The sequence below is a fragment of the Sander lucioperca genome, chromosome 15 (genome assembly GCF_008315115.2).
Source record: "Sander lucioperca isolate FBNREF2018 chromosome 15, SLUC_FBN_1.2, whole genome shotgun sequence".
Lineage (NCBI taxonomy): Eukaryota > Metazoa > Chordata > Actinopteri > Perciformes > Percidae > Sander > Sander lucioperca.
Genome location: NC_050187.1, coordinates 7,704,944 through 7,723,863, shown reverse-complemented (window position 1 = coordinate 7,723,863; position 18,920 = coordinate 7,704,944). Strand labels below are relative to the sequence as shown.

General features: G+C 41.3%; 1 protein-coding gene across 5 annotated transcripts in view; it reads left to right on the top strand.

The window, feature by feature from the left end:
• The first annotated feature begins 315 nt into the window (after positions 1-315).
• Positions 316-18,920, top strand: part of rasgrp3 (RAS guanyl releasing protein 3 (calcium and DAG-regulated)) — a 76,390-nt gene continuing 57,785 nt past the window's right edge. For 2 of the 5 annotated variants that reach the window (XR_004895210.1, XM_031319791.2), the window contains exon 1: positions 3,069-3,373. The gene's annotated coding sequence lies outside the window, so the exon portion shown is untranslated. Of the gene's footprint in view, positions 467-3,068; positions 3,374-6,328; positions 6,416-18,920 lie in introns of those variants that run through there. The other 3 variants (XM_035992267.1, XM_035992269.1, XM_035992268.1) reach the window with 3 other exon arrangements.

Here is an 18,920-nt window from a genome sequence, read left to right as displayed (position 1 = left end):
TTTTACTCTGCTTTTCTTTTCTATCCATTAGCCTCAATCAATGCTATATAGGCCTACATGCTGTATTAACATATTGAACCTGTATATATTCCTATAGCAGACAGGAGGAACAGACAGTTGAGTCAGTTGCAGATGAACCTGTTGATTTTCCATCTAGATTAATCACACACACACACACACACACACACACACACACACACACACCCTCTGTCTCTAACTAGATCAAGGCTACTCAGTGACACCAATCTTTGTTTCCAGTAAACTCAGAATCTATTTATAGACCGTGTGTGAGTGAAAAAGGGAGAGAGAGTGTTTGTGGAAGTTAATGGAGAGACAGAGTTGACCTGCAGCCCCTTACGGGAAGTTTTGTGTATCATTAGCTATCCTGATGAGCCCTGTTAATATGGGTTTGTGGTTGGTATGGCAGAGGTCATCTGGTGGTAATGTTTTAATGGATCACAGCAAGGTAAGGCATCTTTTACAGAAATTTATATTGGCTCTAAACTGAAAAACTCACACATATTCAGAATAACAAAGGCTGTATTTAGGAGATAATCTGAAAGTTCTAATTTAATAGACATATTTTCATATATTTTGCAACAATCTTTGCTACAATGCAGGTGATTCTGTGGACTTTTTAAAATTGTGTTAAAATTCTTAATGTGTTTCTACACTGTATGTACTTTATGTAATTGGATTTTTTTGTAGATGAAGTTTTTTGTGAAGTGTTTTTTTTTTTTTTTTTAAAAGGTATAAGTTAAAAACTTCTGCTCTGTTAGTTAAAACTTTGTGGTGTCACACCAGTCTTTGTTTTCTCAAAATGAAAGTTCTGGCTTCTTCTAGTCTTTGAGGGAATGTTTTGTCGCTGTAGTTGTGACCTTTTGATTTAAGGAATGTTGACTTGTTACTTCTGATCCTAAAATACAAATGAGCAGAACTGAATAATATATAATTATGATTCAATGTTCCAGCAACAGTGTGTGTATGTGGAAGTGAAGGTCAAGCCTGTTAACACCATGCCACTGGAGTGCGTTGTATAATCCTACAGTACGACTCCAGACTGCACTGCTGAACTTTAATTTTTCATATAGTTGCACCCAAAATATTTCTGTGTGGCTTTTGGCATCACAATAATACATTTTAAGCATTATTAGAGTATTATGTCTCACCTGTTATTACCGTATGTGTGCTTGTACAAAATGCAACCTGGTTAGTCACTATATAATGATCCCTTCCAGAACCACATCTTAACTATAACTGAGAATGTGTGCTAATTGTGTGTCGTGATGAACACAGCGTTCAGTGGCGTCCTCTTGTCTTTCCATCTGGACACGTTGCAGTGGGACAGCATGTCCAACAGCTATGAAGAGACAGTGGTGATCTCTTCTTAAGCCACTACAACAGTTTTACTGGAACAGCCATAGGAAAATATGGATATAAAACAGAAAATTATCATGAAAAATAAAACAGAAAATAATAAGACACAGATTCCATAGATAGGGCCGTATAGATGCTTATTGACTTATATTATTATCTGAATTATTACTATTTCATGTCTTATTCCTGCTTATATTAAAACTGTTGGATTCCACCAAGCAAAGCTGATCAGGGCAATGATTTCCCAAACTGATTCCGATTCACAAAGTCCATATTTGATTACATTTCCAATTAGATTCTACATCAGTCAGGTTAGTAAAATCACAGTTCCAATACCAGTTTATCTGGATATAAAAGAGATTCTCAGAGACGATAGAAACAAACAAGAAGCAACCCTCAGATATTTTTACAATGCACCAGGTTAATGTTTACAATAAGAACTGACCCCAAAAAGTTAGTTTAAAGGACATTTTACTTCTACATCGATGGTGAAAAGATATTACAAGATAGATAACTGGATTTTATGAATCAATATCAGATCTTTCAAACAAAGATCAATTTTAATTGGAGAAAGGAACATTTGAACTCAGCCCTACAGCTAATCGCATCTACTCTAGACAATGCTTGTGATTCCACCAGTTATCCACTTGATTTGGCAAACTGCTGAAGCCTCATATTAAGAAGTGACCTCCGGTTGGTTTGGAGGAGTCCACCTGGTCTCGGTTGGTCTGGTCTCGGTTGGTCTGTCGGTAGCTCCAGGCTACTAACTAAGCTTCAGTCTGCCTGGCTGGCATTAATGCCACTATCGCTGGTTGAAAAATCAGCAATATCATGTTGTAGAACAAAGTTATTGTTGCTGTCACAACAATGAACTAAATTAAACATATTACCAAACTAATTTATGTTTCTATGAATGCAGAATCCACTTAATCAAATAGAAATAACCACCAAATAGAATTCAGCAAGTTAAGATACTTACACATTTGACTGAAAACGAGTTTAAGGATAGAAGGGTTTTTAGGTGAACTAGAGCCAAAAATCAGCAGAATTTAGGCAATGTCTGTAGGTTGCCAAAAAAGTTGCCAGCCCTGGTTTTTGGCCAGACATTTCCACTAAATATGTCATAATGTTGTTGCATACACACGACCCAGTTCATTAATCAGCGAATTAATAAACTTTAAACAATTTTCCTCCATTTGACTAAATGGCACTAAACTCCTGTGACCCCCCACAGTAGATGCCATACAGCCCCTCATTGGAAATGTGAGACAATAAAAGTTGGAGTTCCATTCTTTTTGTCCAGCCAGTCAGCAGGATGTGCAGGCAGTGCTTTTGTTTAGGCAGACATTTTTAGAAGCCCAGAGAGACAAAACAATGTGTACGACGTCATTACAGGGAAATATGGGATGGGTTGACCCACACACACACACACACACACACACACACCGAAATGCTAAAGAAATGTAATCACCTAAACCGTATAGTTCACTGGACATTTAACCTACTAAGTTATCATGAATGTTGGGGGGATTTAGGGCAGGAAGACTCGCAGAAACAAAGATCAACGTGTGCACAAGCATATTTTGATACATTTCCTGCTCTGCTCTTTTCCACTTTACCTTGTGTGGTCCCTATATTTAGCTCAGTCCAGGGAAACCAACCAACACAGGCAGGAAAGCTAAGTTGGGAAAGAATTGAAGGAAGTCTAGTGGCCATTTAGACAAACAACTCTGACAGTGCGATCAGTGTTGGCTCAACGCGCTGCAGTACTCTGTATGGCTGAGACAGACAGAACGCTTTGGAATGAGAGAGGCCCTTCTGAAGAATAAGTTAGAGATAGTAGAGAGCTATGCTGGGATCACTAGCAGTCTGTTGGATCCAGCTCGATTTGGGTTTGGAGGTGGATTTGAAGAGACAAAAGGTAGATCTACACACGAACATGTTTAAAAGATGGATGCATGTGCTCTGCTGGTAGATCTTGGCTGTCTCCGATGAAGTAAGGTGCATATGTGGTTGCCTAAATGTTTGAATAGAATCAGCTGTAATGTGAGTTTGAATGTAGTCTGATGTGTGCTGGTTTGGATGACCATTGATCAGTGAGCTGTGTATTTGCTTCTCTTGTTAATACCACATATCACTACTGATTCTACTAGTTGTCCTTGGTACAGTATTTCAAACTGCTAAATGGCAGTATGTATGTATTGTATATTGTATGATGAACACAATCATGGCTCCCAGATGACGAGAGAAATGGAGTGAAGTCATTTAATCGCCCCATAGGCATTATTTGCTACTTCTGCTCAGTTAATTGAATCACTTCATTAATAATCATCTCCTTAACCCTTCATTGTCTGGTATTTATGAATGAACACAAACTGTCATGCCTTTCCAGCATTAGTTTTGGACGATTGCATCAGGGTTGCTTATAGTTATCTATTATATGTACACAGATATATTTACATACTTATTTAAGCGTGTGAGGCATGTGAGCAGCTTTCTGTCTCTACGTGTTAGAAGACAGAAATCTTTGCTTTCATCTTTTAAACATTTTGTTGCAGATGTAAGAATATTTCATTCTACACAGCTGCCGTTCAGCATCCAGCAGTAAAACACACCTGTTTTGTTTAATCTTCATAAAAACTAAGGACCAAATACATGTTTAGTTTCTGTGTAGATTAGCTATGTAGATCTATAGTATTATGGGCTGTAGGTTGGGAACAGAATCATGTGTGGGAGAGATCAGCTGAAGCAAAATAGGACAGGAGGTGTAGCAACAGAAACACTTTCCTCTCCTTGTCTCCTCTCTTCTTTCTCCTCATCTGTCCTATTCCATCCCTATGCTCCAGCCATGTCAATCAAGGTAAACAAACACTTCATAATTTGCCTATATGAATTATGGTAATATAGTTATTTTTTTAAAAGAAGAGGATTAGGGCCACATGTGGAAAAAATAGATTTGAGTTTGGATATAAAAGTCTGAGATTGAAGTAAATATATATATTTTTTTAATTAGGATTAAGACACACTTTATTGATCCCACAAGGTGAAAATATAATATATAATATAATCTCAGAATTCTGACTTTAAAGCTATAGTGCGTAGTCTGTTGCCCCCATGAGGAATTCTAAGTAATGACAATGATCGTGCAAGTAGCCAAGGAGACACGGAGGATTAAAAAAACATGATGGACTCTTTAGAAGAGGTCATTATCTTCACTCGAGCTTCTGCGTAGGAAAGTCTCCAGACAACAATCTTCTGAACAGTCATACTGAGAAATCCAGAGAGAGTTGTGTGGAGCTGAGTCTAATTAGCTTTGTAGCAACTCATCTGGCAATGGCTTGAATGTAACAGATGTTCCTTAATACAAAAAAGTTATACACTAAAGCTTTAATGTCCAAACTCAAATCCATTTCTCACATGTGGCCCTAATCCTCTTCTGTAATTATTCAATGATAGTAAGGGACCGTTCGGTATTTATGGAATGGACCACCAGAGGAAAATAGGGGAGGTCCATGTGTTTTCATTCTTTGTTGATGGGAGGGTCATCCAATTTTTTTTAGTCTAGGGGGGAGGGTCACCCAACTTTTGTTTTCATGAGAAGAGCAAAATTTCAAAGTGCAAAATTTCAAAGTGGCTTGTTTGGTGCGTATTTATCCATGTAGCTCTCTTCAGTCACCCTGTTTAGTCAGCCAGACCTGTAGCTTTAGAGACCGTGGGATTTCTCAAACTGAATAAATCCCGCACGCACTTATAAACAATCATGTTGTAACTAAGACATCTGCTGACAAAGTAATGTTATTCATGTTAGCATGATTGCCGTACTGTTTAGTTCAAAAACATCCAAAACACCGTACGAAAACGTAGCTGACCAGAATGCAAGCTTTTATTTTGAAAAGCCGAAACCCGCGCTGCGGACAGCACCAGCCGGCAGCCGGGAAGGCACGAGACGGGAGGTATAGCCTTTCGGTCCCGGTGATTATTTGTGAAAATGTGCAAATGACAGCCTTTTCAAGGCATTTGAGAAGGAAGGAGTGGTAGCATGCAAGCTCCCAAATTGACGCTCATCTGAGAAATGGAGTTTTGGATAATGTTCAGCTCTGGCAGCTTTACCTATATACGAAAATATACAATGACTGAGGAAGCCTAGTGACGAGTCCATAGCAACCAGTGTTGAATTACTTGTTGTGTTGAATGGTCTCAATGTTTTATTGTTTTATTTCATGTGAATACTAGTTTACTAGAGGAGTAACTTAGTATTTGAAGTAATGCAGTAATGCAGGAAGTGTGCATGTAGTTTCCATGCTTATTGTGTTTCCACAACAACTTTAGTGAGTAAATCTACTGAAATGGCCCCCACACCATAACAGAGGAGTGTGATGCGTCAGATGAGAATGCAGAGGTTTCGTCATGTATTTCATGGCTGTAAAAAAAACAATGGGAATCTGTACATCTTTGTCAAGCACAAACCAGTACAATAAATTGTTGGGGAGGGTCATCCCTTTTCTTCCAATCATCTAGTCTATTTTGACTAAAGGTCTGAGAACTCCTCCGGTGGCCCCTTAAATAAATAACGAACAGTCCCTAATACCTGTTTTTTTTTAACAAGCTAGCTTAGCACACCCACAGCAGCCTAACTGCACCTGTGCAATCGTGTTCAATTAGGCTACATGACTGGATCTGTCCAGATGTTATGCACATACTGTAGGCATATAGTCTTACTTAGCTAACTAAATCTCAACTAAACCAATCATGTTGTCACTTCATCACTCTGCTGCAGCCAATAATCAGATTGAAGCCTTTCTATTTTAGACACTTTTTGACTTTTAGTAACACTTTTCATGTCTACAATGCATTATAAATGTGTGGTGTGTGGGGTGTGTGTGTGTGTGTGTGTGTGTGTCTCACACGGCTGCCTGTTGCTGCAGGCTGCTGTGTTTGTCAGCAGGAGGTGAGAGTATAGTGAGTGGAACTGTGATAGCCAGCAGCAGATGTGTGTGAGTGGAGGACTGATGCTTGCTGTTACGCTGCTGTTCAGGGGGTAAGGGTAATCTAACTGCTCGTTAAATAGAGATTGTGTTGTTTGTGTGATACATATATCTGCTAGTTTGTGTGACATTTAGGGCTGGTTGTTGCCTTTCAAGACCAATGGACAAAATAGCAGTTTACACTTTCAGCAAGTAGTTTTTCACTATGGCTTTATTTGTGTGTGTGTGTGTGTGTGTGTGTGTGTGTGTGTGTGTGTGTGTGTGTGTGTGTGTGTGTGTGTGTGTTTAAGATGTACATGTCAAAGATGGCTGTATAGTCTCTGTCCAACTTTGTTAAATTGGTATTTTGTGAACATTGAACAGATCCTGTGGCAGTGTGTGAGCAGTTGTATGTTTTTGCATGTGTATTGAATGTGCACAAATGTGTTTGTGCACCTACTGGCAGTCTGTCACTGGACTATGCATACAACACACAATGACGCATCTGCAAAGCAGAGGCAGAGACACAGTGAGCCATTGTGGAGGCAGAAAAGCACAAGTCATGCTAAAGGGCACAGCTGACTGTAACATGCACAGCAGAGCTGTGAAACAAAAGCAAGAGAAACATAAGAATGTCATAATCCTAATCAGTCTGTGTATATCCCGTAGCAACTGACATATAACACATTAATGTTTTACACTGTGGGAAGCAGCGTGATGTCCACACAAAATCCAAGAGAGTGCTCTGAAAGTTTCAGAATGGCCTGTTTGTTGTTGGAGAGGCATCGGTACGTCATTCTGTCTGTAGCAAGCAACAAGTGTCCTGGCTTTGACTGGGCAGATTATCCTACTGCATTTGCTTGAACATTAAAGAGGTGACAGAATGATTATATAGAGTATTTCACACTGTTCCTTAAGGTCTCCTAATAGGGTGTGTAACATTGGTTGGGCTGAAAATTGCCCGAGTGCTGTTCTATGGGGCCTAAACTACCCTGCGAATATGCCCCTATTTGTAACAAGAGCTTTTCTTCCAAATATGGTATGCTCATGAATATTTAGATTAGCTGCGCGCTGATTGGTTGAGCGAACCACATACACATACATTGGAGACGAGACAGCAGGTCTCATATTTCAGACACTGCAATGTTATACATTGTTTGTCTGCTATTTCGTTATTAAATTCACTTCTGAGACTTTTTTATGCGAGAAATCAACTATATAAAGCTCAAATATGGGCCGTTTTACGAAAATTGTTGGCTAATTGCAAATTTGGTAAGACGTATTTGACTTCAGGAGCTCCAGACAGTCTGACGAGAAAGTGGGAGCCTGCTGGGCTTCATACTCAGGGCAAAGTCACCGTTTCTGGGTTACTGGACTACCGGGGCTCGGGGCTGCCTCACTAGGCTGAGTGAGGGCTGGGAATCTGGCCAGCAGACGGTTGAAGTCATCAGAGGCCGAGAGAATGCCAGACAGCCGTATAGAGTCACTGTAGCTCAGGGTACACATATAAGAACAAAATGTGACGGCGTCAACCAAACGGCGGTTCTTCACATCCACCAACAGTCCATGTGCACACAAAAAATCGGCCCCGAGGAGGGGCACGGCAACCTTAGCCGTCACAAAATCCCAGCCAAAACGCTGTCCTCCAAAACATAATCCAACGTACCTCGTTCCATACGTGCGAATGGGGCTACCATTGGCAGCTTCCATAGGGGGGCCGTGGCTGCCAGTCACCATGTCCAAACGGGATGCAGGCAGAACGCTCCTCTGTGGCCCCATGTCGCACAGAAAACGCCGTCCGGAGATGCTGTCGCGGATGAAAAACAGCCTGCCCACGCGGCCGACGCTCATGGCCATCACTGAGCGCCGGCCCCGGCGTTTCCCGACGATACATGGTTGCAGCGATGAGTGTGGAGTCGTCCACTTCCACAGGATCGATGTGCGCCGGAAAAAGCGCGGCCACAGAATATCCCTGACTCACCAGGAAAAAATTATCAGCCCCCTCAGCCAGTCTCCGACAATCAGTGATCGTGGTGTTGGCTAGTGCAGCCCTTACCTGGGAAGGCAGCTGACACAGGAAAAGCTGAATGAAGAGAAAATCCGGTCGGTGCTCCCCCATGAGATCCAGCATACGGTCCATGAGCTCGGACGGCTTGCTGTCACCCAGTCCTTGAAGGGAGAAAAGCCTGCCGGCCCTCTCAGCATCTGACAGCTCAAACATTTTCAACAGGTGAGTCTTGAGCGCCGTATACTTCTCAGCCGCCGGAGGAGTTTTTAGAAGGCTCACCACTCTGGATGGCGTTGAATTTCCAAGAGCCGACACAACGTAGTAGTATTTCGTTGTATCTGCGGTGATATCCCGTAATGCGAATTGCGCCTCAGCCTGGGCGAACCACGCCGACGGCGATGCTTCCCAGAATTCCGGGAGCTTGAGAGAAACAGCATTAACGGACATGGTCGTGTCGCGTCACTGGATACGTCCAGCAGACTAACGTCAGGGTCACCAGTGTGGAATTGTAGTAATCTTGACAGAGACAACTTCTCATGTTGAGCACACGAATGCGTGTCTCATTTATTTATATAGGGAAAACAATTCATTCACAAAACGGTGCCGCCCAGCAACCCAACCCCCAGGTCCCACGTGACGTCATCACATGCTTAAAGGGACCGCAATCCCTAAACCAACGTAATACACACAACATATTACATTAAACAATAAAGGTGAATTATGTCTGTCACATTCACTACAGGCCCATTTTTTCGCTCTTACACTGATATAAATCTCACCCTCCAGTTATTAGCTTATCCTACATATATTCCCCGACTTTAGTCAATTAGATACTACAGTCACAAGCCCAAGTGCTGAGTAGATAATGGCAAATATTTAAAAGTGACCTTCAAACTGCAAGTTCATTTCAAACTCTGGCCAGATATTTTAATAAGAGCTATTCCAACTTCCATGATTACACTGAAAAAAATGGGAAATAGCAGGTCTTTGAATTTACACAAATGAATTTAGAATATACTATGCAATTCATTTATATTCCTTTCAAGAACATAGTTCAATCATGTAGACTTCAGTTGTTTTTGAAGAATGTTAACTGTATGGATTCCTTTTGCGTTGATTGAAATTGGTTGAATTGAACATTTTAAATGATTGAATTAAGTTTGGTCACTACCGGAAATGGTATATTTGAATCAAATGGCGCCAGGAAGTGTAGGTGGCACTGCCAACACAGTCAAACTGTTTCAACCATGGATGTATTAAGAGAACGTCATCGTCAATCGCCAAAACAAGAAGAATGTAAAGAAGAATGTTGAGTGTGTGTTGACCGCGTGCAGGATTCATTCTACAGCAGCCATGTGTCGTCTCCTACACGAAAAAGTAAGTTAACATCAATCAAAATGATTTTGTTCATGTTCATAAAATTTTTGTACTGTATGTAACAGTTACAAAAGTCCGTTCACTTGTTTGTGCATACAGTTATATAAATATATTGGTTTTCTTATAACTAAGTTAGCTAATACCATCACTAACTAGTAACTACTTAGTTTAGCATTAATAATTGTGTTTCTCCACTGAACGCCCCTGACGGTCCCGCTCATAACAACGGTCAAGCCTGGTTCACACGGGACGATTTTAAAATTGTCGGCCAATTTTCCAATCCTGAGAGACCCCACACACGGCGATAAAAAATCACGGTCCAACAGTTTTGGTCGTACAGTGTGTGGTGCGCAGCACACGGCAAAATTAACACATCACACACGAACCGATTTGACTCCCGAGCATTCCCAGGTCAGACGGGAAATCTCGCAAAATCCCTCGAGATCAAACGTGACTTCAGAGTAAACAATCATGGCGGACGAAGAGGATGCAGTGGCGATAATTTGTAGTTTGTTTTTAACCGAAAAAAAAACGTTATCAAAAGAAAAGGCGACGGTCAAAGAAGTGGAGACAACGCGAGCATGGACTATACTTGCTATACTTATCTCCGACATCCACCGGACTTTCTGGTGCACCATGCCGCCAGCTGTTTTGATTTTGTTTCCCGGTGCTTTCCTCGCCGCCTCCTCACCTCGCTTTCTGATTGGCTACACGCCACAGTCCACATGCTGCATGCTCGTTTGTCCCCGGGGGACACCACACATGAGGAGAAATCGGGCCAAAACAATCCAACATGTTGGATATCCCCGATTTGAGATCGGAGCGGTCCCGACGTCCTTCCGAGCAGACGAGAGCAGTCTTAACACACCACACACGGCAGAAATATCTGATCAGATTATTTTACCATAATCAGAGCATCCTTAAGATTGTCGGAAGGGGTGAATCGGGGCTAAAGTCGGCCTAATTATCCTGCCGTGGGAACCAGGCTTAATTCAAAAATGTAGCTAACGTAAGGTTAATGGCAGCTGATGAAGCGGAGCCAGTCGGCCTCTTTTTCCCCGAGCTTAACCCTCCACCTTGGGGAGAATGAGTGTTAGTAAAGTGGTTGGGTTTTGTTCGCGACATTTCCATTACATTGAAGCTGTTGTAACGTTACTTTATGTAACAATTAATTGAGACATGACTTTAGACTGGCTAGTTGTGGTGGGTATGTGATTATTTTCTTTATTTATAAGTCATTATTTAAAATTCGTCAGATTATTTAAACAAGAAAACATCACAAGTTTAATTACTTAAATTAATCATAGTTACAGTACTACTGTAACTATGATTAATTTAAGTAATTAACATTAACATTCAACTATTGTTCTGTCAACATTTTTTTGTCTCTTTGATTTAATATTAATTTATTTGTTTCTCAATTGGTCTTATTTACTGGCCTTTTTTTTTAACAGGGCATGGATGAAGACAACGAGGCCATTGAAGACACCACTGTTGGGATTTATGTTCTTAAAGAACATGCTTCAAGTGATGAACCAGAGGACATTGGAATTGTCCTTGAATGCATCAAGATGTTGCAAGATCTTGATAATGTAGCATTAGCTGTTGCTATGCTGTTTGGACTAATGTATGCCCTGAACTTCAGCTACCGTGCTGACCTTTGTTATACCTTTGAGGTAATCCAAAAGATTTTCATAGAACTTGATGGAGGGAAACTTTCCAACAAAGCACTCGCTCTAAAAAACAGGCTCTTCCAGTGAAAGGGTCAGAGAGACTGCGCCGTCAACCAAACGGCATAGTTGTCCCTAAAGGCATCGTTGTCCCTAAAGGCATCGTTGGTATGGCTGTTCCGTTTGGACTAGTTTTGTTTGTTTGAATTAACTGGATAGGATTTGCATGGAACTGCATGGAAATAACCTTTTGCAAACAAAGCAAAAGTTTGCTCTCTAGAAAACAGACTCCTTCAGTAAAGACTGAGCTGTCAGTGATAAACCAACAGGCATCTTTGGTACTGCTATACCAGATGGACTGCTTTTTCCCTTGTGAAGCCATTATGAAAACAATTTTAAAAAGAGTTTTCAAAAACATTTTTCTCTTTGTGTTTATTCCTCAGGAAATATTTTTTTACACAGGGTCAATCTTTTTCGTCATTTGTAACTTGTAAACCACTTTGAAAACAGAGTGCACAATTTAAAGGGTAACTTCGGGTTTTTCAACCTGGACCCTATTTTCCTATGTTCTTATTACTGATGGGAACAACAATCTTCGACATTGGTCCAGTATAAAGCGAGATCGCTGCAGTGGGCAGCTGCCAAACAAGCTTCAATGTAAATTATAGGACAATTGTGCACCTTCAATTTATGCCCAAGTGCTGTTTTTGCCGCTGACATTTTCAGATTAATATTCTAATTGTCGTACAACATTACAGAGATAGACCTTTTAGTTAAAGAGTAAGATCCTTTTAGTTTAACATGAAACAGCCCCGAAATCACCATCACCAAACTCACCAGACTAAAAGTACTGTTTAGGATCTTACTCTTTAACTAAAAGGTCTATCTCTGTAGGGATCCTTTCCATAATGTTGTCAGACACACAGAATAATAATCTGAGTCTGTCAGCGGCAAAAACCGAACTTTTAGTGGACACTAACTGACTAACCCTATATAACATTGCAGCCCGGGTGCAGCGATCTTGCTCAATGCAAAAACATAGGAAAATAAGGTCCAGGTTGAAAAAAAAATGAAGTTACCCTTTAAGCTTAGGAGTAAACTTAATAACAAAGCACTAGCTCTTATTTTGCCTTATTCACTTTGTGCCATGTTTGATTTAGACTATTTCAGGGAAATGGTGTTATTCTTTTATTTGCTCTCAGGAGAGCACTGTTTGTGATAAGAGTTCACAGTATTTTGTATTTGCACTTTTAAATCTAATGTGAAAAGAGTACTATAATTGTCTTTGCCATGTCCACTGAAGATATGTTTGAAGTATTATAAATGTCATTGCTGTTCGAAGTCCACTATGAAGATATGTTTTGAAGTACAGTATGTACAGTATATGCTCCTATTGTTAAAAGCATTAATGGCAAAACAGTGGCAACATTAGCCTTCACTCATTAATAAAACACATATTTCTCTGCCCAGAAACCTCAAGCCTCCTTACTTGAGTTTTATCATTCGTTTTTGTCCATAGATTCTTCCACGGTAAACAAACAAAATCTGAAATCACTCATCAGTGATTTCACGGACAAACTGTGTTTCTCCAAAGGCAGTGGGAACCAGTTTCAGTCGACTTGGGAAGAAAAGAAAAGCAGCGTCCGCGTTGTCCAATTTTCTCCTAGAGAACATCGTTGTTCTCTCTTCTGCAGATATGAAAACATGGGGCACGTGTTTCACAGGATCTTCCAGATCACCAAAATAATCCACTTTTCCGGGAAATGAACTATTTAAAGCACAATGCAAACGTCCGCCTGTGTGTCGACCTGTTAGCAACTCAAAGTTGTAGTGGAAGACAAAGAAGTGGGGGCTGACGTGAAGTTTTATATTTCGGCCACCAGACCTGGATCCCCGCTGTGTTCAGGGTCTGCTGAGCCAATCGTAATTCCCGAAACGTAATTCACGAAATAGAAGGTGTGAACTACATGGCTGTAGTTTTTAGACCTCCCCAGTTTGAAACCCCCTCCCTTCGTGGAGTTCTCATAGACGTGTGAAGTCTCCAGGCTGTAGCTTTTCCCTGAAGGCCTCCTCTTTGTCTCAGGCACATGTTGGTCCTTTGTCTCTGAGCACATGTTGGCCACATGTGTTTCTTTGTTTAATATCAGTTTAATTCTTACTTTCCTCGGTCCCAACATAAGTGACAGAAGTATACCATACTCACAACAATTATCGCTTGGGTGGTGATAATGATAGTATGTGAATAATAATGTAAAGAGGGTGTAACCAGTAGATTCATTGTGCAGACAAATCTCTAACAAGCACACAGCAAGGCCAGTCATTAAGATTAGGTTTTAACAGGGAAAATGTGAAAGCAGTTACTTTGTGTGTCAAAAATAGAAGACACTATCGATATTATCCTGCCACTTGCTAGGTTAGCTAGTTTTCTTATTTGCAGCTGGTTTTTATACAGTATGTTCAGAAAGTATCCTCTGGCTATACTTTGCTGCCAGGACACCAGACATACGGAACAGATCAGCTGTCTTAAGTTCAGACCAGAGATTCCGGTTGAGATGAGTTGAAACTTGCAGCTACTTGCAAGTCTCCATTCTGCAATCTTCCAAAACCTGCCAGTTGAGACCAATGAGACAAGACAAGACATCGTATCATCTCCATAGCAATGACTCTCTCTACTTCTGTTCTAACTTCCGACTTTCAGGGTTTTTTGCAGAAGGATATATCATTTGTTGATCTAAATTTAATGAGGATAGTGGTAGTGTGATGCTTACTACAGCTGCATTTCTAGTAGAGATGAATCAAAGAGAACGCGTTTATTTCTCTGATTCTCTGCTTTGTTCTAACGCTGCTCCCTCTCTTCAGTCACTCTGTAGCTCGCTCCACCACATACTGTGCCAGCGGTGCTCGTTGAGCCTCCTTCTAAAATATATTATAAATAACTATATAAATGTATTTCTATAGTTTGTAGCTGACCTGACCAGCTGACTTCTCCATTGGCTGTTGAAACAGGTGGCGTCTCTTGCGTTTAAACTTTATCAACTTTATGACGTCATCGAAAGTCAATGTTTCATCCATTCTTTTAATTGAGACACCCCTAGCGGCAGAAAATGACATATACATTTACGTTTAAGATACATTTTGAAGGGACGAAAAATGTGTGATTAATTGGCGATTAACTGCAATTAACTTTAGAAAATCATGCGATTAATCATGATTGAATATTTAGAATCAATTAGCATCCCGAATAATAATATATAAATACATTAATTTCATGAACACAGCTTTAAATAGGTCATTTAGCTAACAAGGTGAAAGTTATTCACGTAGTCAGAAATGTTCAAATCCTACACATGGTGCCTTTAATATCTGGAGCTACAAGACTTTAAGGTGCTGTTGTTGACATTCGTTAACATTAATATAGCAGCAAAGCAACTACCTGCTCTGTAAAGATATGGTGGAGTAATGGATGAAGTCACACTGTCTCTGTGTCTGCTGGGATCCAAGCTTCTCTGTGCGAGGTAACCCCCTCTGATTTCTTTCAGCCTTTCCCTTGAACCAAAGCCTTAAAATCATGATAGAATCAGAATCAGAAATACTTTAATAATCCCAGGGGGAAATTATTTAAAGGTGAAACCTTTTAACCACTCCCAAATATATTTCCATGTATATGGGGTACCTTTGGTTTTCCTACAATTGTATATAATTATTGCAGCCATACTTAGTTATCAGTTAGGTTGTGGACAACTGCTGGTTATCCAATCAGTGATCACAACAATGACATGATGCTATATGGAGCAGCATAATCCATGAATGGTTATTTACATCTATTACTGCAGCAAGCTCCTCTACACTGGTAGCTGCATTCACATAAATCAATAAATATGTTATAATCATTCATAAGTAAAGGCTACTTCAGAGTGCTTTTAGTCTAATTTATGAATAAAAATGTTTGAGTAATGTTAGTACTGAAATCACCAGATGCATTTGGAATCACCACATCTAAGCATAGTCCCTTTTAAAGATCTTATCCTTTTCAATTCAAAGAACAATGTCTTTATTCATTCCACTGTGTACACACACACACACACACACACACACACACACACACACACACACACACACACACACACACACACACACACACTGATTGCTGATGTTGATGTAAGCGTCACAGAATAAATTAGTTGTTGGCCAGTGACGTCTTTTTGGCCTCTCCAAGGTGATAGCAGCTGATTACATACTGAGCCATAAACAAGGTCCAAACCCCCAGAGTCTCTAGCTTCCACAATGCACTCCTAATCCTCATTCAGCTGCCTGAATAATGAGGTTGGCTTCTGATCCTACGATACAGATATTCCAGCACATCACCTAAACACTACAGGATTAAATCAATTGTGAGATCACACTCAAATGTCTGACTTTTAGACTTCTTATGGAGAATGGACTAGATGTAATTCTGTTCTGGCAAAGATTTCTTTAAGACCAATATTGTATTTTCAGAATGTTGCATTTAGAGACATAAACCACCAGTTGATAGACCACTTAGTTAGTACTCTGGTACTCAGGATTAATTCACGAATTGACTTAAATTATGAACCTTTTAGTTGAGCTCTTGCGTGGCAAAGCATTGTCAAAAACAATAAAAGGGGTTTGAAGATGTTAGATCTCTAGTCTCTAATCCTCCCCAGCTCCGTGGTTATCTGACTCAGTACGTGCTGAAAGATCAACTATATGGGCAGCGGAAAGGAAATGGCAGAAATCTAAACACCCAGATGATCTGCTTACCTATCAGTCTCTTCTTTCCTCCTTCGCTGCCTCTATTTCTGCAACCAAAAGCTCTTTTTATCAAACCAAAATTGAATCCTCTTTCTCGAACCCCAAAAAACTTTTTTCCATCTTCTCTAACCTCCTAGATTCCCCCAGTCCACCTCCTCCCTCCTCCCTCCTACCAACCCACTTTGTCAACTACTTTGTAAAAAAGATAGATGACATACGCTCTTCATTCTCAACCACACCTCCTGAAATCACCTTACCATCCATCACTTCCAGTACTCTTTCCTCTTTCACCCCTTTATCTCCAAACCAAATTCTTACTTTGATTACCTCTGCCTGCCCAACCACCTGCCCCCTGGATCCTATCCCTTCTCACCTCCTCCAGTCCATTGCTCCGGACCTCCTTCCTTTCCTCACCCATCTCATTAACATCTCCTTGTCAACTGGCTGTTTCCCCGATGCTCTCAAAGAGGCAAGAGTGACCCCACTGCTCAAAAAACCAACACTCGACTCCTCTGATGTAAATAACTATAGACCCGTCTCCCTTCTTCCATTTCTATCTAAAACTCTTGAGCGTGCCATTTATAATCAACTCTCTACCTATCTCCACCAGAACAACCTTCTTGATCCCCACCAGTCTGGCTTCAAGGCTGGCCACTCAACAGAAACTGCCCTCCTTGCTGTCACTGAGCAGCTTCACATCACTAGAACAACCTCTCTCTCTTCCATTATCATCCTTCTGGATCTTTCTGCTGCCTTTGACACAGTGAACCACCAGATCCTCATTTCGACACTCCGAAATCTGGGTGTCTCAGGCTCTGCGCTCTCATTGCTCACATCTTACCTGGCAGACCGAACCTACCGGGTAACCTGGAGAGGGTCTAGCTCAGAACCTTGCCCACTTAAAACTGGGGTTCCTCAGGGATCAGTCCTGGGTCCCCTCCTCTTCTCTCTGTACACCAACTCTCTCGGGTCTGTCATTCAGTCGCACGGCTTTTCTTATCACAGCTACGCAGATGACACCCAACTAATTCTCTCCTTTCCTGAGTCTGAAACTCAGGTAGCAGCACATATCTCAGCCTGTCTGACTGACATCTCTTCTTGGATGTCCACACACCATCTGAAACTCAACCTCGACAAGACTGAGCTCCTTTTCCTTCCAGGGAAGGGCTTTCCTACCCAAGACCTGACTATAACAATTGACAACTCTATAGTAGTCCCCACCAAGACTGCTAGAAACCTGGGTGTAACACTTGATGACCAACTCTCCTTCACTGCTAACATTGCTGCAACCACCCGATCGTGTAGATACATGCTGCATAACATCAGAAGGATACGTCCCCTTCTAACGCAGAAGGCGGCTCAGGTTCTGGTTCAGGCTCTAGTCATCTCACGTCTAGACTACTGCAACTCCCTCCTGATTGGCCTGCCTGCATGTGCCATCCGACCCCTGCAGCTCATTCAGAATGCAGCGGCTCGACTTGTCTTCAACCTCCCCAAGTTCTCTCACACTACACCTCTCCTCCGCTCTCTTCACTGGTTACCAATTGCGGCCCGCATCCGCTTCAAGACACTAGTACTTACGTACAGGGCCACGAACGGATCAGCACCCGCTTACATCCAGGACATGGTCAAACCATATACCCCAACCCGCCCACTTCGTTCTGCAACAGCCAAACTGCTGGCTGCTCCCTCACAGCGAGGGAGAACTAATCACTCAACGAAATCCCGACTGTTCACTGTCCTGGCTCCCAAATGGTGGAACGAGCTCCCCATCGATATCAGGATGGCCGAAAGCCTACACATCTTCCGCCGAAGGCTAAAAACACATCTCTTCCGACTACACCTCGGATAAAAAAACCTGCACTTTCATTTGTCTCTTTGTAGCTTTGCCTATTTAAAGCTACTGTATTTGCACTTACTACTTGTGGTCTGGAGTTTGAACCTTCACAGTTGAAAGCGTCAGCTAAATGACATGTAATGTAATGTCTAGTCCTCTGAAATATATACTTAGAGATGCATGCAGGGGAACATGTGTGCCTGTGTGTGGGGAGACTTTTTAATTTAATTGGTTACACAATAAAAACAAAACATTTAAAAGGATTGTATGTACAGAACATGAAACTTGTGCATCAGTTGCAGATTGTCAATGTAGCTTGGTACCATGCAGCCATCTGTACCTGACCCTTTCACCAGAGGCATGGGATGGGCAATCGGGGGGGGGGGGGGGGCAGCAAAGGGCATGCATTTACACGGTTTAGAGACGTGGAGAGGCCCACAGAAATAGCTTGTATTAATAATTTTAAAATCATTATCACACCAAATGAAATAGGGCTCATACAAATAATAGTTGAATAAACAGGCTGGAAGTATTAGATTTCAATAATAATAATAAAACAATACAGCAGTGTGGTATTCAACATGTGTTCATTCAATTGCATTAGGAAACACCTCGTATAATCTACCCTAAGACCTTAAACCCTTGAGAGGAATCATATTTACGCACGAAGGCGAGAGGGCATAGAGGATGAATATTCTTCTCTGAGCAATGACAACTACTTGGGCGTCACAGCACACTTCCACTACTTCCATCTGAACACCTTTCCTGCACGGCCCACAGTCTGCAATAAACGGTCATGGTGTGTCTTCACAACAGTGGATTCAAGTGTTTTTGCCAAATGTCCCAAGATTGTCGGGCACTTTAAACTTAGTCAATCCAACGCTAAGGAATTAAGAGAACAGCAACTTGCACTT